The sequence below is a fragment of the Piliocolobus tephrosceles genome, chromosome 13, assembly GCF_002776525.5.
Source record: "Piliocolobus tephrosceles isolate RC106 chromosome 13, ASM277652v3, whole genome shotgun sequence".
NCBI lineage: Eukaryota > Metazoa > Chordata > Mammalia > Primates > Cercopithecidae > Piliocolobus > Piliocolobus tephrosceles.
In genome coordinates, this window is record NC_045446.1 from 13,579,413 (window position 1) to 13,603,441 (window position 24,029).

General features: G+C 40.2%; 1 protein-coding gene across 4 annotated transcripts in view; it reads right to left on the reverse strand.

Annotated features, from left to right (window-relative positions):
- Nucleotides 1-15,978, reverse strand: part of LOC116418990 (oocyte-secreted protein 4A-like) — a 46,849-nt gene extending 30,871 nt beyond the window's left edge. For 3 of the 4 annotated variants that reach the window (XR_004229243.1, XM_031936664.1, XM_031936663.1), the window contains exon 1: nt 15,887-15,978. The gene's annotated coding sequence lies outside the window, so the exon portion shown is untranslated. The remainder of the gene's footprint in view (nt 1-15,886) is intronic. The other variant, XM_031936665.1, reaches the window with a different exon arrangement.
- Between the last annotated feature and the right edge of the window lie 8,051 nt (nt 15,979-24,029).

Sequence of the window (24,029 nt, forward strand, 5' to 3'; positions counted from 1 at the left end):
AAGAAAGAAAGAAAGAAAGAAAGAAAGAAAGAAAGAAAGAAAGAAAGGAAGGAAGGAAGGAAGGAAGGAAGGAAGGAAGGAAGGAGGGAAAGAAGGAGAAGAAAGGAAAAGAAAAGGAGAGAGAGAAAGAAAAGAAAAAGCATTCAGCACAGTGACTCATGCCTGTTATACCAGCACTTTGGGAGGCCGAGGTGGGCAGATCACCTGAGGCCAGGAGTTTGAGATCAGCCTGGCCAATATGGTGAAACCCCATCTCCATTAAAAATGCAAAAATTAGCCGGATGTGATGGTGCGCCTCTGTAATCGCAGCTACTCGGGAGGCTGAGGCACAAGAATTGCATGAACCCGGGAGGTGGAAGCTATAGTGAGCCCAGATTGTACCACTGCACTCCAGCCTGGGTGACAGCGAGACTCTTGTCTCAAAAAGAAAGAAAAAAATGATGAAAGGAAGGGAGTAAGGGAGGGAAGGAGGGGAAAGAGGGAGGGAAAAGAAAGGGAGGGAGGAGGGAACAAGAGAGAAGAAAAAGAAGAGAGAAAAAGGGAGGAGAGAAAGAAAGGAAAAGAGAGAGGCAGAAAAAGAGAAAGAGAAAGAGAGAAACTGACAGCCCGAATTTATACTCAGGGCTACCAATCATTCTGGTTTGCTCCGGACAGGAGGTTTTTAGGGCTAACGCAGGAAAAGTACTGGAAAAACCCCGACCACTGCTCACCTCACTTAGGAGCCACTGACTGCTCCCTCTGAAATGAAAAGGATCTATGAAGGATAAAAGGCTAAGACTTTCTAAGGCTTTCTTCGTGTATGTGACACACCACAGAGTCCTGAGTTCCTACCACCATCCACTCCTCTGCTTTCCAGGCCACTTGACACTCTTCATATTAAACCCACTTCAAGTATTTGAGCCCCAAGAACTGATATGGTGAGAATAAGGTCGAAAGGAACGGGGAGTTGGAGAAAGACGGTCTCAGGTTAGGGCGCATTCCCTAGTCTCAGTGCCGGTATGCAAGACAAAAACATGAGATCTCAAGATTGCACCCCTAAAAGAGGCACCACCCCTCCGTGTGTCCTTGGCTATTATTAAGATTCAACCAGACCAAAACTGTAAAGAATCCAAAGCCATGTCTTTCAGCCCTCTTTAAGAAACTTCTATTCCCCAAGTCATAAGTTATACCTGACCAGTCTCCAGCACAGGTCCATATCAAGGAATGGAGAAAAAAGAGCGCTTTTAACCCCAGAATGGTCTTCATTTGCCCAGACTGAAAACCAAATCTCACTCAGGAAACAGAAGTTGGGGAGAATAGATAGCTTTATATGCCAAAATACCTGAAGCCACACACACAGGTGTGGGTAATTAACTACAACTTTGGCTAGCACACATGTGCCATAAATATAACTTTGTTTCATTTTCTAAGATGTCACACTTTTTACTCAAATATCAAAAAACAAGAGCAAAAATAAAGCAAAATGTGCCGAGTATAATAGAAGGCTTCACTTGCTTCAGAGTCCAAAGCATCAGATATAGTTATTTTTATGCACTAAGGTTTACTTTATTAAAACTTCCTATCATCCTATAATGTCTGTCTCCACATTCGAACACTAAAGAAATAACTGTGTAATTTAATTGTTCTGTGCATCTCAGAAGGCAAAGCCCTGAAAACATGGGAATTGAAAGATTTCATCTACTTTCACCTGTTTTCACCAACCACTCTCTAAACAGTGGCACTGAAACTTAATAGAGATCAGAATCACCAGGAGAGCTTATTGAAGCACAGCTGAGTCTCACTTAGTTTTCTGATTCACTGAGACTGGGCTGGGACTGGAGAATTGATGTTTCTCACAAGTTCCCAGGCCATGCTCATACTGACCACCCAGGGACCACACTTTGAGAATCCCTGGTCTACAGGGTTTTGCCTTCAGAGTGCATGCTGTGTTGACGCCCATTAGCAGCAATGCTTGCTTCTCAAACGTTAAGGAGCACACACATCACCTGAGGCTCCCTTTACAATGCAGATTCTAATTCGGAATGTCTGGGGTGAAGGCTAAGCTTCTGCATTTTAAGATTGCAGGGATGTTGCTCTGGAGACTACGTTGTGAGTAGCAATGCCTGTAAATAGTTACTCACACTTAGATGCCTTTCTTCAAAACAGAAGATGCCAACTTAAAAATGGCAAATTCAAAATCTCATTACCAAAACAAGCCTAAGTGAATGTTTGGTTCAAATATATTCTGACTTTTTTCACTAATAACCAGTTATTAGAGTTTAGCAACTGTGTCCTACGTTAATAGAACATGGAAAGTAGAAGGTTACCAAAAACAAATAGAAAAGACTATATAAAGGCATTTAACTATCCTTGATATTATGTGAATTTTATCATTAAATTTAGTCTGTTCTAAAAGTTCTAAAATGCCATTAAATGATGGGCTCTTCAAAGGTTGGGACCATTCCGCTATATTTTTATGTGTCCTAAGTTTCACAAAATGGGTGCCCAATAAAAGATGGCAGGAGAAAGAAGAAAAAAATAGAATTAATTAGTTAGCATTTGTTCTTTTTAAAAGTTTGTTGTTTTTATTTTGTTTTTGTCTTTGTTTTTTTTGAAACGGAGTTTAGTTCTCCAGGCTGGAATGCAATGGCACGATCTCAGCTCTCCACACCCTCTGCCTCCTGGGTTCAAGCGATTCTCCTGCTTAGACTCCCAAGTAGCTAGGATTACAGGCGCCTGCCACCATGCCCAGCTAATTTTTGTATTTTTAGTAGAGATGCAGTTTCGCCAAGCTGGCCAGGCTGGTCTCGAACTCCTGACATCAAGTGATCCGCCCACCTCGGCCTCCCAAAGTGCTGGGATTACTGGTGTGAACCACTGCACCTGGCCTCTTTTTAAAAGTTTTTGAAATGTTTACATTTCACTTGTGTTAAAGATACAAATATATTTTAATTTTAATAATTATGCTTTTTAAATTTGATGTGTATTGAGATAAAGAGTACATTAAAACATCATTTCAGATATATTGCTATCTAGGTGGACAGTGCTAAGTTTCAGTCCAAATGAATGTCAAAACGTTGTCCACAGGTACCTAAGGATGTACAAGGCAATGTCTCCGACTTTCAGCCACCCAGTCTTAGCCTCCTACATCTGACAATCTGCAAAACTACTATTGTTATCAAATTGTCAATAAACTAGTAAAGAATAGGTAGTTTAAATCTTAAAATTACCTGGTTAAATCACTGGAAGAGCAATACTTTCAAGGTGAGGACGGAAGCATTGAAGAGGTGGTTGCTTACAGTTCTATTATCCTTTTTATTTCTACCCATGAGCCTTGTAAGGAACATGACTGTGCTTTGGTCAAGGATAGGCCAAGGTAGGATAGTAACATCCTTCGTGATTCAGCGAGTTTAGGGCACAGGCGTGTAACTCAACTTGTTATCACAGACATGTAGCCATAACATGGGAAGACCACCACTTGGCTCTAAGCCGCTATTGTCTGTAAAAGGTATAATTGCCCTGCTAACACTGTACATTTGCTCGCGCTGGCACCCAGAGAAAGAGGGAACCAAAGCTGTCCATCTGGACAGAGGGAAGCCAGGACATAGCTCAGCTTGCTCGTGCCCAGAGAGAGAGAGAGAGAAAGCTGCTGACCCTGAAGGCAAGGGAAAGCCAGTCGCTCACCTTTGTGTGGAAGGCTCTGGACTAAGCAGCCGAGACAGGGCAGACAGTGTGAGCAAGTTCTTGATGAGAGCTGCTGTTAAATAAAATCATCTTTCACCTGCCTACGGCCCCCTTAAATGTTCTGCTCATTCACCCAATCCCTTAAGACCTCAACATGACATTTGGCGTAGTTGTGAACCCGACAAGCCTCTATCTTCAGGCTTTCATCTTTTTTTATTTGTTTTATAATAAATCTATGATTGCTTTCATGTCCTAAAAAAAAAAAGTCTTCTTTTTAAAATAAACTTTTTTTAATGTTTTAAACTACATTTTAAATACTTACAAATGCTAAATACATTAATGATATATATTTTAGTGAAAAAAGATTTCAATTTTTGGAGCAAAATGGTTAAACAAGAGGTAGCACAGGAAATAGCCAAAAGTCATTATAGGACCTACCCCTCTTTTGCAATGTTGAAATGCTAGAAATCTCCAGATTTATTGGGGGGTGGTGATTATCTGATATAAAAACCAAATTGAAGGTTTCCATTGTTCTCAATATGTCTTCTTTTTGTTGTCTCTATTTAAGGTATACAACCTGATGTTTTGATATAAATATACATAGCAAAATGATTACTATAAGCAAATTGACATAACCATCACCTTCCATAGTTACCTCGTCTGTCAGGAGGGCACCTGAAATCTTACCTGTTAGAAAATTTTTAGTACATATACAATATTATTAATTATACTCCTCACTCTATACGTTGGATCTCTAGACTTACTCATCTTACGTAATGGCAAGTTTGTAGCCTTTGACCTACTTCTCCCCATTTCCTCTCCCACCAGTCTTTTCATAGCTATTTACTGCTATTTGTTTTATTCTGACTACAATAAATATTCATGCATTGTTTTCAGTTATTATATCACTTCAATTTTCAACAACATACTAAAGTCTAACCCTCAACTTCTTTTTCCAGTGTACATTTTTATTCTTTTTACTTTTTTTTTAAAGTGCGGCATCATTTACAAAGAATAAAATTCACTCTTTTTAAGTACACAGTTCCATGAATCTTGAAAAATGTATACTGTCGTGTAACCACTGCAATAATCAAGATATAGAACATTTCCTTCACCCCAAAATGTACCCACCTGCCTCTTTGTAGTCACCTGTTCTCTAATCCCCAGCCCCAAGCAAGTGCATGTTTTCTGTGTCTATAATTTTATCTTTTCCAAAATGTCATTGAAGTTAGATCATATAATGTGTAGACTTTGTATCTGACTTCCTTAGGTTTCATAATGCTTTTGAGATTCATTCAAGTTGTTAGGGGTAACTATAGGTTGTTCTTCATTATCATAGAGTGTTTCATTGTGTGGCTACACCACAAGTTGTTTAATCTCTTATAAGTTTATAGTCATTTAGACTGTTTCCATTTTTTGGCTCTTATGAATAAGGCTGCTATAAACATTTGTGTATATGTAGATCCTTATATAGACATATGTTTTTATTTCTCTTAGGTAAATATTCAGGAGTGGAATTGCTGGGTTGTACACACTTAATTTTAGTAGTTGCTAGTCTGTTTTCTAAAGTGACTGCGTCATTTTGGAATCTTACCAGAAACATGGCAATTTCCAGTTGCTTTTTCTCATTACCAGCACTTGGTATTGTGGGCCATTTTAAGTTTTGCCATTCTAGGAGGTGTGTAGTGGTCTCCGTTTGTGGTTTAGATATTCCTAATAATTAGTGATATTGTACAACTCTTCATATGATTCTTTGCTATGTGTATATCCTTTTTGTTTTTTTTTTTTTGAGACGGAGTCTCCCTCTGTTGCCCAGGCTGAAGTGTAGTGGTGTCATCTCGGCTAACTGCAACCTCTGCCTCCTAGATTAAAGTGATTCTCCTGCCTCAGTCTCCCAAGGAGCTGGGATTACAGGTGCCTGCCACCACACCTGGATAATTTTTGTATTTTTAGTAGAAACAGCATTTTACCATGTTGGCCAGGCTAATCTCAAACTCCTCGCCTCAGGTGATCCACCTGCCTAGGCCTCCCAAAGTGCTGAGATTACACGCATGAGCCACCGTGCCTGGCCTGCCATGTGTACATCCTTTTAAGGAAGTATCTATTCAAACATTTTATTTCTATTATTTTTCATCTTCTTGAGTTGTACCTCATGAATTTTGTTTTGTATGGAAATGTCTTTTTAGAAGAGCCTTGGCTAGTTATCTTGAGTAAAGACACTCATTCAGAATCTGATTATTTCCTTATAATTAGACTAAAACCTTTTTGACAAGAATAAATGAAGTTAAAAATGTTATAATCTTAAGAACATTTCTATAGCTTTTCCATTGCCTAGTTTTTTCTTTTTTATGTTTTAGAGCTTTTTATATATTAAGGAGATTATCCTTTTATCTGTGATATAAGATGCAAATATTTTCCTCCTAGGCAGTCATTTGTCTTTTGATTTTGTTTGTGGTATTTTTGCCATCAAAATTTGTTTAAGTTTTGCTTCAGATTCTATTTGGTCACATTTCACTTATTGCTTCTGGAATTCGAGTCATAATTACAACAGACTTGCTTATACCTATTTAATATAATAATGAATACAAGCAGGCTAAATACACTTTGAGCATTTTACTTTGACTGAAGTATGACCAGTACAGGGCTGGTAATTCACTATTAACTGTGTCATTTGTTTGTCTCTATCCAGTGGGATCCCCAGACCCCTGATTCATATTCACTAAATGGCTAACAACACTAAAATATGGCAGCTATGTACCCCTTAACACTTGTATTCAGACAGAAAAAAATAAGAAAGAATCCCCTCACTAGCTAAGGTGTCCAGTGGTCTGGCCTACAGAAGTGTCTCCCTGACTAAGGGAAACAGGATACTTCAGTCTCACTCTCAATAAATCTCTGGACCAGGGCTCAACAAGCTTTCCCTTTCAGAGGCTGAAGATCCTGAGTAATTCTCCTATATGTATCTGCATTCTCTTTTCTTGCCTTGGGTTTAGAGAATTACACTTCTATTTTGCCAAATTTTTTTCTTTTTTTTTTTACAAAAAGAATTATTACTCTTGGAAAATTTTAAGGATATGTGACTAGTTATAGCAGAGGGTCCCAAACATTCACATAGTTCTCTTAATGATAGAGTAACTTTTGTTTTTTGTTTGTTTGTTTTTTATGGCATCCTTTCATCAAAAGAAATACATAACAGCTTCATTTATTGTTACATCAAAATAACTTAAGTATTTTTGTACTGACAACTTAGTAGCCATTTGAAAACACTGAAACATATACATTGGAAGAAAATATTTTTATTTTATTATTTAAATAACCACAATTACTAATAATATATATGTGACTGTTTGACACTGCACAGCGTCTCAGCTCTTGAAATCAGAATGGGCATCACCGTCTTCATTTCTTGTTCCACATGGATCTTCCCACGGAGACTGCCCTGGCATTTCATCACAGCAGCCACTAAATCCCAAACTGCACAAAGTTGTGGACTAATAGAAAATAATGTAGTGCCACCAAAGGTTGGGACTGTGGACTACCTTGAGCTGGTAATTGGCATCATGTCTGACAGTTGTCAAGTATCACTCACTGTTTCCCTGAAATTTTTAAAATATCCGCTGGTACCGCTGTGCGTTCACTGCAGTGCCTCTGGGATCTTCAGCACAGAGAATATAAACTGTGGTGATAAGATTCGTGTTTTTATAGACAAATGTGACCTATTAATGACCTCTTTAATGGAACAGTAAATTCTCACAAACAGGTATTTTACTAAATGAATGAAAATAACCACATGTGGTACACTTTGTTTTCTATTCTCTTCTCACTAATTTATTAATTCAATTATTCAATAGATATCTATTGAGCAAATGATATGTCAGGGGCATGTCTCAAATAAATGAAAATTTATTTTCACACAAAAACCTCTACACCAATGTTCCTAGCAGTTGTATTCATAGTCACAAAATACTGGAAACAATCTAGATACCCTTTTTTTCTTGAATGAATGGCTAAATGAACTATAGTAATCTATACCATGGGATACTATTTAGCAAGAAAAAGAGCAAATTATTGCTTCATTGGAACATTCTGAATGAATCTCCATGGAATTATGCTGAGTGAAAAGAGCCAATCCCAAAAGGTAATATGCTATACTATTCCATTTATATAACACCCTTGAAATGAAAAAGTGGAAACAGAGAGTAAATTAGTGGTTACCAGGGTTTAAAAGGGGATGGGGACAGGAGGGAAGTAGATGTAGCTCTTAAAAGGTCATTATTATGGATCACTGTGGTGATGGAAATGTTCTGGGTCTTGACTATATCAATGGCAATATATTGGTTGTGATATTGTGTTTTAGTTTTGCAAGATGTTACCATTGGGGAAAATTGGGTGAAAAGTACATGGAATCTCTTTGTGTTGTTCCTTACAACTGTGTATGAATTTACAATTACCTCTAAATGATTTTTAATGTAACAAAAACTACCTAAAAACCAACCAATGACTACTTTAATAAATTAAGTAGATAAGACCATTTTCAATGACCCGTAAATCAAACCCATAAAGAAAAAACAACCCAGGGATCGGTCTGCCTTTATGAAAAGGATCTGTGCTACAAAAAAACACTAGCTGAACAAAAACAAAAGACAAGAAAAATTCAAATTTAAATAAATAGGTATCTTTTCCACCCTTCTGAGGAAAAATGTTTAAGAGATTTGTTAACATTCAGTCATGACAGTTTTCTTAGAAAAGAAATAATATCATTTACTTCCTATGATGAAGTAAGTTGATATATTTCCAGGGACAATTTAGCAATAAACACTGTTTTTAATATGTTTATTCTTTGTCACAATTCCTAATATATTATTTTGTCCCATAGAAATACTGATATGAGATTGCAACAGTTTATCTTAAAAGACGTCAATTACTGTGCTCTTTGCAATATTAGCAAAGTAGAATCAAGTCAACAATCCATCATCTGATATGAGTTAAATCAATTGTGGTATATCAATACAATGCACTGATAGTCAGCAATTAAAATAACAAAGTAAATCTATATACCTACCGTATATATATAACATATATGCCTATCACACATACCTATAGTATACATATATATACAGTACACATACACAGATTTATACAAAGTTTTCTATAGTATGTATATACATTCCTTAGCAAGAGCTATGGTGTTAATTTTAAATATATTATATATGATATATAATTTATTATATAATTATTATCTATAATATATTGAATATTAATATATTAAATGTTAACATACAAGATATATAATTTATATATTAGTTTATATAACTTATTTATAAATTTTATATTAATTTTATATAATGCATACATATGCTATGAAAAACTTTTAAAAAATTAATCACAAGGCTATCACCAAGGAATGTATTAGATGAGACTTTAATTTTTTATGTTTAACATTTTTGTCTTGTTTGCATTTTACATTATTTCATGAATTTTCTTAAAGCCACCTGTCTTCAATAGTACTTCCCCTGCCCCCAACTTCTGACTGAAATATACTTAAAACTTAGGTACTGGATTTGCTTCACTTGATAGAACTTTTAAGTCATTTTCTAAAATCAAGGACATTTTCAGATCTATTTATCTGATGCTTTTTAACTATTTCTGAAATGACAAAATATAACATAGTATAGGGTTATGGCTGAAGCAGCATGCTTAAAATACAGTTTTATTCTAATTATTCATAGGCATCGCCCTTTCCTTTCTACAACGGCATCCTTTTTATTTACATTTTAAATACCATTTTAAATTGTCCAAATAAGTCATTAAGTAACTCTCTTAATAGACTGTCTGGGAAATTTTGCCATATCCATTATTTGACTATATTGTGGTACAATTGATGGCGGCAGCCACTCCAGTTCGCCTGCTATCATCCCGGCTGCAGCAAGGAGGCACCACCGGGGCTTCATGCTACACAGCAGGCAGGAGCCCTGCCTTCTGGGTGGGGCTGCAACTGCCCAAACTGTGGCTGCAGACTTAGGCATCCCTGCACTCTTGGGGGCCTGGGAAGGCCCCCGACTCTGCTCTCGCAGGCTTGGAAATGCCGGCACCTGCTGTCTGGCTTCTCCCTGCTGTTGGCACCTGCTCCAATCTGGGAGCAAAGTCAGGCCAAGCCCAGGCACCATGAACAGAGCAGACAGAATTCCAAGTGAAAGGGAGTGAGTTTCTGGTAAGGTCCCTCCTTCAGGCCAGGGAGGGCCTGAAGGCTGGGGGCCAGGCTGCTAGTCCCACAGACCCAAGTGGGAACTGTTGCCTTTTCCAGGCCCACCCATGGCCACCCATGGGCCAATTGACATATACTTCCTCCCCTCTGAGGCCCATAAAAGCCCTGGGTTCAGCCATAGCTGAGCAGACACAGGATGATCAGCTGCAGAGAGGAGCTACCCTCTCTGCTGAGAGCTTCAGAGACCTGCAGAGACAACCAAACAACCTGCCTGTGGAGAGAAGCTACCCTCTACAGGACCTCCTCTCTGCTAAGAGCAACAGACATCCAAAGGACTAGCTGCAGAGGGGAGCTACCCTCTCTGCTGAAAACTGAACACTCCACAGACAACCTGCCTGACTACAGAGGGGTGCTACCTACTGCTGGTCTCCACTGAGCTGTTCTAACACTAAATAAAGACCCTGTTGGTCTTCTTCACCCTTCACTTGTCTGCGAACCTCATTCTTCCTGGACATAGGACAAGAACTCAGGCAAAGGCACCACCAGCCACAGAAATTTCCAGAAAGAAAATTGACACCCCAAGGATCCCAAAACACAGTGACAGCAGATTCTTGAGTTTGTACAAATCTCAGTATAGAAAAAGGAACACTACTGGAGGAATTAATAAATATATTCGTAGGAATCAACTTAAAGGAAATTTAAGCTTTTTTTCATAGATTAGGAATTTTGAGAATCTTCAGATTAAACAGACTCTCCAGGAGATACACATTGTTCACCTGGAAGCATCCATCAGTGCCTTGCACACCACAGTGTCTCTGGAATATGTAAAATCTTTTTAGAAAAGAAAAAGAAATCTAAGGGTTAGACTTGAGGAGGACATTCAGAAATGACTTAAGTGAATGGGACTCTTCAAGGATGATTTTTGCAAACTGAAAAGTAGTCAAGGTTGGGCCTCATGGCCCTGTTGGCTTCTCCTTTCCAGGTTGATAATATTGGGTAAATTCTGCAGCTACTGGTGCAGCTCCTACTAGCATTCTAAATAAGTTCTTAATCTTACACGCACATACCCACACACATGTGTGTGGGTGTGTGGGGGGTGTTTATGTAAGATTAATATATATTATTATTATATAGATAGATACAATATAATTCAGAGACTGTAAAAAATGGCTCTAGCAGTGGGTAGTGAAGTACAAATACATCATCAGGTCAAAGTTTTGTGGCATCTCTAAATGAGCTTATATAGTATTAAAAATTAGCCAGCAGATGACATCTATTCAAGCATTTCAAAAGTGCTTAAATGACAGTTCTATGGACACCATGTAATGCTTTGTTGTGTTCCCTTTATAACACTATGGTTTCCTATACCAAAGTGATCAAGAAAAGATTAGGGGGTGGAGTTGACAATATGTGAAAGATTTTCTCTCTTGTCGCTGAATGAGATTAATTGAATACATCTGAATGTGGCACTGGCTCTAAAACCACTTCAGGCTTCCTAGCACCTTCCAACTGCTGTTGCCTCAGGAGGTCTTAGCCCATGATCCAGCATAATGAAGACCCTGGCAGTATTAGGAAGACTGCTATTTCTACTTGTTTCCTTGATTTGGATGTGTTCTGGGCAGGGTATAAGAGTGGACCTTGACTTATGGTGCCTTGAAGCGGTAGTTTCTCAGTGACCATGAGTCATGGGGCTTGTAGTTGCTAGAACCTGATGGCTCCATCCTAAAGGTTTGGAACTCAATAATTCTTCTTAGTCCCATGCTTTTTTCCCCCTTTGGGTCCAGCTAATACCATTCAGTGAAAGAGGGTGTTCCACTCAAGTTTCTCTTACTTTCTCTGAGGTTTCTCAGAATTAGTATTTCCTCTTCTCCTCCTACTTTTTCCTACTTGTCAGCTACTAGAATTTCCCACCAAGTCATCCTTGGACTATCTGCTCTTCCACATGACACTCTCTTACCATTGCTGGTATCTCAACCACACATTCTTAACTGGCCTCCCTTATCCAATTGCCTCTCTTCCCCTCCAAAACATCATTGCATATTTTTTTAAGATACAACTCTGACCAAACCCTATCTTGACACCAATTTCCATTGCTGCTTAAGGATTATGCATCAGATGAGCTACTTAGTCATTTTCAGGAAGCTGGGACTAATTATTCCATAGGTTGTCTTCCACTTGAGAAAATAATTATGTATTTACTTTTAAACGAAATAGCCAGGTACCTTTTCACAATCCCTTTTTAGTGGGCACTCTCTTCATTTTTAACTTTATGAGACAATGTTTATGAGTAAAGTTTATTTTATCTCATTAGATGTCTATCATTACTGTCTATAATTTAGTAAAATTGGATTAAGTGTCAAAGGCTGAGCTCTGAAGAATTCTAATGTTAGGGGTCAGGGAGATGAAGAGGAACCAGCGAACACTAACAAGAAGTTGGTGACATTATACTGGAGGAAATGAAGAAAGTGTGGCAGCCTGGAAGTCAAGATAGAATACTAGCAGTAAAAATAGACAAGTGCTACTGACAGATGAAGCAAGATGAGGACTGCAAAGCAATCCCTGGACTTAGCAAATGTGGAGGGTAATTGGTGAAACAATGTGGAGAGCAATTGGTGATTTTCATAAAAACAGTTTGGGTGCAGGGTGGGAGTAAAAGTCCAATTGAAATGAGTTTAAGAGAGAAGGGGAAGAAAGGAATTGGAAAGAACATTGGCAACATTCAGAGTAGTGTATAGCTATAACAGGAGGAAAGAAAATACTATGACAGCTACAGCGAGAAGTAGGCATAAGAGATAAAATTGCAAAGGGGAAAGAATAAAACAAGGCTGGTAAAATACTGACATACCTTAACTTTGAGGCTTGGTGATAAGTATATGGGGATTCAATACATAAATGTAGGCTGTTCTAAGGTTGAAAATGTCCATAATAAAACAAAAATGTAAGAGTTACCCATTTCAAAGTTGCTAAAGGGTGATACGCATCATATGAAAGAGCAAAGGCTCTATAAGCCAAGCCAAAGTTTCCAACTTAGAACTGGCACATACCTATCGCATTTGCAAGGCAGAACCCCCTTGGGGTATATTTACGAAGGCTTGGGTCATAGGCAACCAAACGCTACCTCTCTCTCTAACCCCTCTCCCTGCGGTAAGAAACCTGAGCAATCTTTCTTCTTTTAGAGCCCAAGTAAGAGCTCACTCTCTCTCTCTGCCCAGTCTCCCTCCTCTTCCTCTGCCTCTCCAAACAGATCTGCCTGGTGGGAACTTTTAAGTTGGGAGGTTGGTATGAAATAGAAATTTATATGCTCATAAAAAACTTTCATCAGTTTAGTTACTGTGCCTGATTCTAATAGAATGATACTCTGGTTACCCATTTGCTAGTGTTTCTCCTGTACTCAGTTCCCAGTGCTGAGGTAAGAATTCGACCTTTCTGGAGCCATAGCTCTAACACTCACAAGTTCCCACCTGAAACCTGCAGTACTTCTTAAAAGTGACCTTGTACATCTGAAGATTGGAAATAACACCACCTTCACTACATACTGCAGCTCTGTTTCAAAGGTGGTATTTCTGCTAGAGAAGATACCCCAAACTCAAGGACGTAGTATGCAGCTGCTACTCTGGATCTGGTCAATCCGAAACTGTTTGCATCTGCTTGGAACAGGCAACACTATACATGTATAGTGTTATCTCAAAGCTATATTAAGACCCCTACCCCCTCCCATAATATATTCCAAAGAGACATGAGCCATGTGAACGTATCAAGGAATATCATAGTGGCACATTATACTGACAATATTGTACTAACTGAGCTGGATAAACAAGAAGTAGCCAGTACACTGGAAGAACTGGTAAGACACCTGAGTTCCAAAGAGAGGAGATAAACCCTATAAAGTTTCAGAGGCCCAAACATGATTGAAATTTTTGTGTCCAATGGTCTGGAACATGCTGGGACATTTCCTGTAAAGAACAAATAATTGTGTCTTGCATCTCCCACCATGAAGATGAAAGCAGAACCCTTGTTAATAACCATCAGGGAGCATCCACCATGGAAGAATTTCTAAACAAATAGGTGGACAAAATGACTTGGCCAGTTGGCATTGGCCAGTTTCTGTCATTAGCCACTCTACTGTTAGCACAAGAACCTGAACAGAATAGCTGTGGTGGCAAGGATGGAGACTATATCTGGCTCAATAGCATGGGTTCTGACTTAACAAAACTAATCGAGCTGCTGCTGCTACCAAATGTCCAACCTGACAATAACCCTAAGTCCCTGAGACCACATATCACTGGAAGAGACCAATCAGCAACTTGGTGACAATTTGACCACATCATGTGCCTACCAGGTATAGGTTTGCCTGCAAGGCCTTAGTCAACACTACTACCCAAGGGCTTAGAGTATTTAATTCACCACCAGCATGGATCCCAGATAACATCAGGCCAGATCAACAGACTCATTTATAACAAGAAGTGCAGGGCAGGACACATGATCAAGAGTTCCATGGGTCGTATCATAAACCACACCCTCCAGAAGCTGCCCACCTGATGGAGAAATGCAATGCCTATACAAGGTGCAACTAAAGTGCCAGCACAAAGACAATTTTCCTGCTGCAAACAAGAAATATGAAAAGATTCCAGAGCTTTTTTTAAAAAAGACACTGATATGGCTTGGATTTGTGTCCCCTCCCAAACTCATGTCAAATTATAATCCCCAGTGCTGGAGTAGGGGCCTGGTGGGAGGTGATTGGATCATGATAATGGATTTCCCCCTTGCTGATCTCATGACAGTGAGTGAGTTCTCACAAGATCTGGTTGTTTAAAGATGTGTAGCACCTCGCCCTTCACTCTTTCTTTCTCCTGTCCCACCATGTAAGACATGCTTGCTTCCCCTTCTCCTTCTGCCATGATTGTAAGTTTCCTGAGGCCTCCCAGTCATGTTTCCTGTACTGCCCGCAGAACTTCTTTTCTTTGTAAGTAACCCAGTTTCCGATATGTATTTATAGCAGTGTGAGAACAGACTAATGCAGACACATTACAACTGGAGAGTAATAAGAACGAAGGTGGATGTATCAGAAGGAAATAAGGAGAATAGTAGACAAAAATTCAAGTTCAAAATGCTGACTTAAAAAAATAACAATCTAGGATTCAATATCCAGTGAAAATTACCACAATTTCTAGCGAATATAAACAGAATAAAAAAGAATAATCACATGACCACCTCAGCAGACGTCTTTTCCCAAAGGCATCATAAGATACCCAGTCGTTTTTGGAGAAGGTGTTCCTAGCTGTCAATGTCCTGTTTCCATACTCAGGACCTATCAACCCTTTATTCCTTCATGAAGCTATTACCTTTTAGACAAACATTTTCTCCAAGATAGCACAGGCTTGTTAAGAAACTGCAGTTTCCCAGATCACATATTTCTATGGAACTAAATTTTAAGTATGTGATATTTGTTACTAACATTTTACTATCTTAAAGCATTTCTGCACATGAAAAGTTTAACTTTATTTTGTTCTAATAAGTATTATTTTGATTAAACATATGTAAAACTTTTAAAAGTATCTCAACCTGTAAATCCTATTTTTTCAAGTACTAAAATCATTACATTTTTTGACTTTTTCTTTGATTAATGTATAATTAATCCAAGTTTACAAATGGTATCTTCCCTACTCATTTGATGCCACTTAATGTCAATATCCTTAGATATTTTAAGTATAGTTACATATTTAATATACCTGATTCTCTCAAATGTTTCAAATTTCTAACAAAGCAGACTTGCTAATTAGAATAAACTCTCCCAATGACTTAAATCACATTCATAAATACAAACTGAAACTTAAATATTTAGTAGTTAAAATCCCCTTAAAGCATCTTAAGTCATAGCACCCAAAAAGCAGCATAATGATTAGAAAATGTTTCACCACATCCCTATAAACACAATATGCACACTTTATACCTATTTTTTTCCACATGTTCCTGGGGTTACAAGTTTACTCAACCAAACAAGGAAAGCAAAATCATCACCTAAGTTCCAGCTGAGGTTACATTGTCAGAAACCAGGACTGGCCGTCAAAGAAAGAAGAATGCAGCAGAGGGCACCAGGGAAAGGAAGAAAGTCCGTGAGAGAGGCAAAACAGAGATGCAATTCCTTTATTGCATATAGAGATTACTAAACAAAGCTCTTTTCAAAAGATGCAGTGCAGGAATCTAGGCGTTACTTTAACTGAAAACTGATTTTGTGGTCACAAGAGCACCTATGTGGAAATGAAAAAAAAATGCCTTTTCAACATCCTCACCATCTAAAAGGTAAAGTACAGTATCTACAACCACTGTGTGAGCATTCAGCCAGCACATAGGCCTGAGATTCTATCAGTAGCAAAATCAGCACTTCTGATTTGATGCCCAAATTCACCCTAGTTCCATTATCACTGGGGGCATATAAAATGCCATTAATACAGAACTAAAAATTAAAATTACAAATAAGTGTTATATGGGTTTTAGGCTAGTTGAGATGCTAGTGACCTGGAACTGACCCAGAGACCAAAACATAATTATAGGGATTTAGCAGCAGCAGCCTTTTCCATTTATTAATCCCTAAAACTCATATTGAGCTGTCATGCCATCCCCCATCTCCAACACCCACATGCTAACCTAGGATGGCAGAGACCTTGTTCTCTGCTAAAGTGCTGTGGTTAGTGGAGAGTCCGGGCCTCAGAAATAGCTTTGCTATCATACCATATCATTGTAATTTCTTACTAGATAGAAATAGTTGGTTTAAACAGGACAGTCTTAGGCTTTGCCTAAAAGTTTAGTTACTACAACACAAGAAAGTTAATGTAGGTCTTTCTCGATCCAGCTTTTCCTAGTGGCTGTTAGCCAGAAAAATATAGGCTGAACAAACATTTTAACTCTTTCTTTCTCTTTCCTTTATCTGACACATGGATGGGTCAAAATAAACTTGCTAGTTTTAAGAGACACTGACAGAGACTTGGATGGTAGCATTGCCAATTTTTTTACTTGTTATGACTCTTCTAGTGTTTAAACATGAAGCTATGTTAGAACAGAAAGAATTCAAAGCTTCAGTGTCATTTCTGGCTTTTTGAGTTCATATCTTCTAAAAAAAATGGGCCTCTATAAGTTTTAAAGGATAAAGTGGGTAGTGGTATTGTATAAAGAGCTCTACCAGCCAGGCATGGTGGCTCACACCTGTAATCCCAGCACTTGAGAGGCCAAGGCGGACAGATCACAAGGTCAGGAGTTCAAGACCAGCCTGATCAACATGATGAAACCCCGTCTCTACTAAAAATACAAAAAGTAGCCAGGCATGGGAGTGCATGCCTATCCCAGCTACTTGGGAGGCTGAGGCAGGAGACTTGCTTGAACCTGGGAGATGGAGGTTGCAGTGAGCTGAAATCAGGCCTCTGCACTCCAGCCTGGGTGACAGAACAAGACCCTGTATCCAAAAAAAAAAAAAAAAAAAAAGAGCTCTACCTTCTATGCTGTTACTGCACATCTATCCAAACAGGATGTCATGAGCTGCTTTCCCTGCAGATGGCACTGTTTAATGGGTTTAGAGGAAGGAAGCCACAGGGCCCTTAGGAGAGAGAGAAAAAAAAAAGTCTGGGGTGAATTTTTATTCACTCATCTAACAAATATCTGAGCATCTCCTCCCATTTCTCATTGAATCTAAGGTTTAACTATACCACTATTTTTCATACAAAGATTAAGGAAACTTTATATCTTTAAGATTAAAGAAGCTACCAATGAATCAGGCACACTTTACTACTTAGTCTTCTAATCATTTTATAAAAATTGAAAGAGCTCTTATGGACATTTTTAATCATATCACTCTTGTGCTGCATACAAAAGCAAGTATAAACAAAATTTATTGGTTAAAGTAATCCTAAAATCTTTTTACAGTGAGTCTCACTCTTCTAAATCACTTCTTGGATCACAGTCATCAATGTTCCTGTTTCCCCACAAATATATCTCTCTTTGAGCCATCACCACCATCGGTGATGCAATATCTCTTAAAAGAATGCTTCATTCTTATCTCCAGGTTGTATGCCAACTGGTGGTACTTGTTTCTCAAATTTTCATGCCAGCACTCTCTGACCTTACCAAGAGGTGCCAACAGAAAGTTTCAGACCAAGTTCTCCATGTGCAAACGATGACAGCTACAGCATTCCTGTCCACTGAACAATCATTATATATAGCTGATTACAAACTTTCTAGAATTGTGATTTTTTTTACTGTGTAAAAAACTGTCCATGTTAGAATAAATGAAATATATCATGTGCCAGTTCTGTTCTATGCACTGGAAATCTCATGTAGGTGACATTATAATGAAAGAATACAGACAATAAAAAATAAGCAAATTATATGTCACATTAGATGGTGATAAATACTATGAATAAGGCAGGTAAAAAGTTTAATGTAGTACAGAGGATAGGATTTTAAGTAATTTTTTTAGTAAGGAAAGGCCTCATTTAAGCAGAGTTCTTTAGTTGTCAAGGGAACTGATCATAGAGGAAAGGGGTTTGGTTGTGTCCCCACCCAGATCTCATCTTGAACTGTAATTCCCACAATTCCCACATGTTGTGGAAGGAACCTGGTGAGAGGTAAGTGAATCATGGGGGCAGGTCTTTCCTGTGCTGTTCTCATGATAGTGAATAAGTCTCACGAGATTTGATGGTTTTAAAACTGGGAGTTTCCCTGCACAAGCTCTCTTCTCTTGCCTGCCACCATGTGAGACCTGCCTTTTACTTTCCACAAAGATTGCGAGGCCTCCCCAGCCATGTAAAACTGTAAGTCTATTAAACTTCTTTCTTTTTTTTTTTTTTTTTTTTTTTTTGAGACGGAGTCTCGCTCTGCTGCCCAGGCTGGAGTGCAGTGGCCGGATCTCAGCTCACTGCAAGCTCCACCTCCTGGGTTTTACGCCATTCTCCTGCCTCAGCCTCCCAAGTAGCTGGGACTACAGGCGCCCGCCACGTCGCCCGGCTAGTTTTTTGTATTTTTTAGTAGAGACGGGGTTTCACCGTGTTAGCCAGGATGGTCTCCATCTCCTGACCTCGTGATCCGCCCGCCTGGGCCTCCCAAAGTGCTGGGATTACAGGCTTGAGCCACCGCGCCCGGCTAAACTTCTTTCTTTTGTACATTACACCCAGTCTTGGGGCATGTCTTTATCAGCAGCATGAAAATGGACTAATACAGTAAACTGGTAGCAGTAGAGTGGGGCACTGCTGAAAAGATACCTGAAAACGTGGAAGCAACTTTGGAACTGGGCAACAGGCTGAGGCTGGAACAATTTGGAGGGCTTAGAAGAAGACAGGAAAATGTGGGAACGTTTGGAACTCCCTAGAGACTTGCTGAATGGCTTTGACCAAAATACCGGTAATGATATGGACAAGGAATTCCAGGCTGAGGTGATCTCAGATGGAGATGAGGAACTTGTTGAGAACTGAAGCAAAGGTGACTCTTAACATTTTAGCAAAGAGACTGGCAGCATTTTGCCCCTGCCCTCAAGATTTGTAGAACTTTGAACTTGAAAGAGATGATTTAGGGTATCTGGCAGAAGAAAATTCTAAGCAGCAAAGCATTCAAGAGATGACTTGCATACTGTTAAAGGCAATCAGTTTTATAACGGAAGCACAGCATAAAAGTTCAGAAAATTTGCAGCCCTACAATGTGATAGAAAAGAAAATCCCATTTTCTGAGGAGAAATTCAAGCTGGCTGCAGAAATATGCATAATTAATGAGAAGCCAAACATTAATCCCCAAGACAATGGGAAAAATGTCTCCAGGGCACATCAGAGGTCTTTACGGCAGCCCCTCCCATCACAGGCCCTGTGGCCTAGGAGGGAAAAGTGGTTTTGTAGGCTGCGGGCCCCAGGTCCCTGTGCTGTGTGCAATGTAGGGACTTGGTGCCCTGCATCCCAGCCACTCCAGCCATGGCTGAATGCAGAGTCTGAGCAATGGCTTCAGAGGATGCAAGCCCCAAGGCTTGGCAGCTTCCTTGTGGTGTTGAGCCTGTGAGTGCACAGAAGTCAAGAATTGGGATTTGGAAACTTCCACCTAGATTTCAGAAGATGGTAACTAGGAAACACCTAGTTACCAGGCAGAAGTTTGCTGCAGGGGCAGGGCCTTCACAGAGAACCTCTGCTAGGGCAGTGCAGAAGAAAAATGTGGGGTCAGAGCCCCCACACAGAGTTCCTACTGGGGCACCACCTAGCGGAGCTGTGAGAAGGCGGCCACAGTCCTCCAGACCCCAGAATGTTAAGATCCACCAACAGCTTGCACTGTGTACCTGGAAAAGCCACAGACACTCAACGCCAGCCCATGAAAGCAGCCAGGAGGTAGGCTGTACCCTGCAAAGCCACAGAGGCACAGTTGCCCAACACTGTGGGAGCCCACCTCTTGCATCAGTGTGACCTGGATGTGAGACATAGAGTCAAAGGAGATCATTTTGGAGCTTTAAGATTTGACTGCCCTGCTGGATTTTGGACTTGCATGGGGCCTATAGCTCCTTGGTTTTGGCCAATTTCTCCCATTTGGAATGGCTGTATTTACCCAATGCCTGTACCCCCATTGTATCTAGGAAGTAACTAACTTGCTTTAGATTTTATAGGCTTATAGGCAGAAGGGACTTGCCTTGTCTCAAATGAGACTTTGGACTGTGGACTTTTGAGTTAATACTGAAATGAGATAAGACTTTGGGGGACTGTAGGGAAGGCATGATTGATTTTGAAATGTGAGGACATGAGATTTGGGAGGGACCAGGGGTGGAATGATATGGTTTGGCTGTGTCCCCACCCAAATCTCATCTTGAATTGTAACTCCCACAATTCCCAAGTGTCATGGGAGGAACCTGGTGGGAGGTAAGTGAATCATGGGGGAGGGTCTTTCCCATGCTGTTCTCATTATAGTAAATAAGGCTCATGAGATCTGATGGTTTTAGAAACAGCAGTTTCCCACACAAACTCTCTTGTCTGCTGCCATGTGAGACGTGCTTTTCACATTCTGCCATGATTGTGAGGCCTCCCCACACACGTGGAACTGTCATTCTATTAAACCTCTTTCTTTTGTAAATTGCCCAGTCTCAGGTATGTATTTATTAGCAGCATGAAAACAGACTAATACAGAGGGCCAAGGAGAATTCCAGGCAGAAGGAACATCAGATGCAAAGGCCTTAAGGCAGGAGCATGCATTCAATGAATGGCAGGAACATTAGGTAGCTAAAGCTGAATTAGGAGGATGGAGCAGCAAAGTAGATAAGGGCTCGCATTTTCTAGCCCTCTTCCCTGGGAGACGAGACAAACAGAGTGCTAGGGCCTTAAGGGCCATAATAAAGACTATATGACTTTTACTGTAAGCCAGATAGATACAATGAGGGGTCTTCTGCAGAGGATGCCACGATCTAACTTGGTGTTATAGACTGAATTGGGTCTCCCAAAAAGATATATTGAAGACCTAACCCCTAGTACTTTAGTATATGACCTTGTTTGGAAATAGGGTCATTGCCTATGTGGTTAGTTAAGATGAGGTCATGCAGGAGTAGGGTGGGCCCTTAATCCAGTGTAACTGATGCCCTTATAAGAAGAAGGAAAACAGCCACATGAAGACACAGACACACAAAGGAAAGCACCATGTGGTAAGAGGCAGAGATTGCAGTGATATGGCTACAGGGTAAGGAAACCAAGGATTGGCAGACACCGTCGGAAATTAGGAAGAAGCAAGAAAGGACTCTACTAAGATTCTCAGGGGAAGCATGGTCCTGCTGACACCTTTATTTTGAACTTCTAGCCTTCAGAACTGTGAAAGAATAAAGTTCTATTGTTTTAAGTCCCCCAATTTGTGGTGCTCTGTTACAGCAGTTTTGGAAAATAAATACACTGGGTATTAACAGAATGGCTCTGGCTGCTGTCTTGAGAATATTTAATAGATTCTCAAGGACCAAGGGAAAAACACCAGTTAGGCGGCAGCTGCAATTATCTAACTGAGAAATACAGCAGCCTGTCTCATGTTAGTAGTGGTAGAAGGCACCGAACTTTCTAACAGACTGAATACGGTGTAGAGATGAACACAGCTGCCATGTACTGAGATACAGGAGGGGGAGCCCAGAGGGGAACAGGCTGGGGCTGGGGACAAAATTATAAATTCAGTTCTGAACTTTTTTTTTTTTTTTTGAGACAGAGTCTCGCTCTGACGCCAGGCTGAAGTGCAGTGGCATGATTTCTGTTCTCTGCAACCTCCGCCTCCTGGCTTCAAGCGATTCTCCTGCCTCAACCCCCTGAGTAGCTGGGACTACAGGCGTGCGCCACCACACCCAGTTAATTTTTGCGTTTTTAGTAGAGACAGGGTTTCACCATGTTGACTGGGATTGTCTTGATCTCTTGACCTTGAGTGATCTGCCCACCTTGGCCTCCCAAAGTGCTGGGATTACAGGCATGAGCCACCACGCTCGACCTCAGTTCTCAACTTCTTAAGATACCTGCTACTTCTCAGTGGAGATGCCGATTAGGCAATTCTTTTAGAGTTTATCCTATTATTTCTCCTGGTTCTACAACCTGAGTTTTCTGGGGTTTTTGTTGTTGTTGTCGTTATTTTTCTCTCCTTTTTATGGCCTGTAAGTATTCTCTGCCACCACTCAAACTAGATGCTCCACTGACCACACTTTGAGGATCACTAGCAATAGGATCACAAAATCACAATTAGTGGGCCAGGCACTAGGCAAATGTGTCATTGTTATTGACAAGGTGTACCATTGTCAAAAGCTAAAGGTGCCTGGCAAGGTGGCTCATGCTTGTAATCCCAGCATTTTGGGAGACCGAGGCAGGTGGATCACCTGAGACAGGAGTTCGAGACCAGCCTGGCCAACATGGTGAAACCTTGTCTCTACTAAAAGTACAAAAAAATTAGTCAGGTGTGGTGGCAGGCACCTGTGATCCCAGCCACTCCGGAGGCTGAGGCAGAAGAATCGCTTGAACCCAGGAGGCAGAGGTTGCAGTGAGCCAAGATCGCACCACTGCACTCCAGGCAGGGCATGACAGAACAAGACTCTATCTCAAAAAAAAAGGAAAAAAAAGTAAGCTAAAGGAGAATGGCCTGTCTTTGTGCCACTGCCATCTCCAGCCCTCTCTGCACTGCCTACTAAGCAAGTCTCATCTCAAGGCAGCTCCCCTTCTCTCCATGATCCCACCATACTCTTTATCTTGCACCATCTCACATACATCCCCACCTCAGGTCTCCTGTACCTTCTGTTCCCACTGCCTGGCACCTCCCTCCCATTCACTCCCCTGCACATCAACCAACTCAACTCCTACTTTTGCTGAAGATCTTAACTCATCATTTCCCAAGGAGAATGGTCCTTCCAGAGTGGCTCAAGCCTCCTGCTGAGGTGTCCACATTTCCCTGTACTCTGATCCTTAGCAGTTTACATATGGAGGATTCAATTAATGTCTGTCTCCCCCACTAGACTGCAAACTCCCCTAAGACAGGAGCCACACCCTTTTGAATTCCAAGCACTGAGCATGGTACCTGACAGGTCACGAGTACTCAAGTATTCTCTGAATGCGTGTGAGAGTAAAAAAAGGAATTAATGAATCCTCCAATTAGTCCATGGCAGCCTCCCAAAAAAATAATTCTCCAGGTTTGAAGGAAGGGTTGAAAACATGCTAATGGCATCTGAGTTCTCTCTTTAGCCAGAGTTTCTTTAGCCACCTGAGAGAGATCACTCACACTTCACCAGATCACAAAATAATGTGACAGTCTTAGAGGAACAGTCAGACCTTTGGTGTCAAAGGAAGAAAGATTTAAAGTAGAAGTTTGATCAGAGCATTAAAATGGAAAACCAAGGAAAGGAGATGCGCTAAGAAGATAGTTCAAAAGAATTCAGGAGGTGTTAAAAAGGATAAGACATAAACCAAATAGAGTGATGAACTTGAAAAAAAACACCATTTTCCAAAGACATTAACCAGTTAACTGGTCAGACTGAGACCCTCTGGCCTTGGGTATTAGCAACAAATGATCCTGTCAATAACACCAGACTAGAAACCCCATCCCTTGGCAGTCATGCAATCAAACCACCATAAACCCAAGTTTCTCACCTACCTGACAATAGCCCAGAAGTAGTAAAAAAAAAAACAAGGAAAGATAAAGAATCTACCCT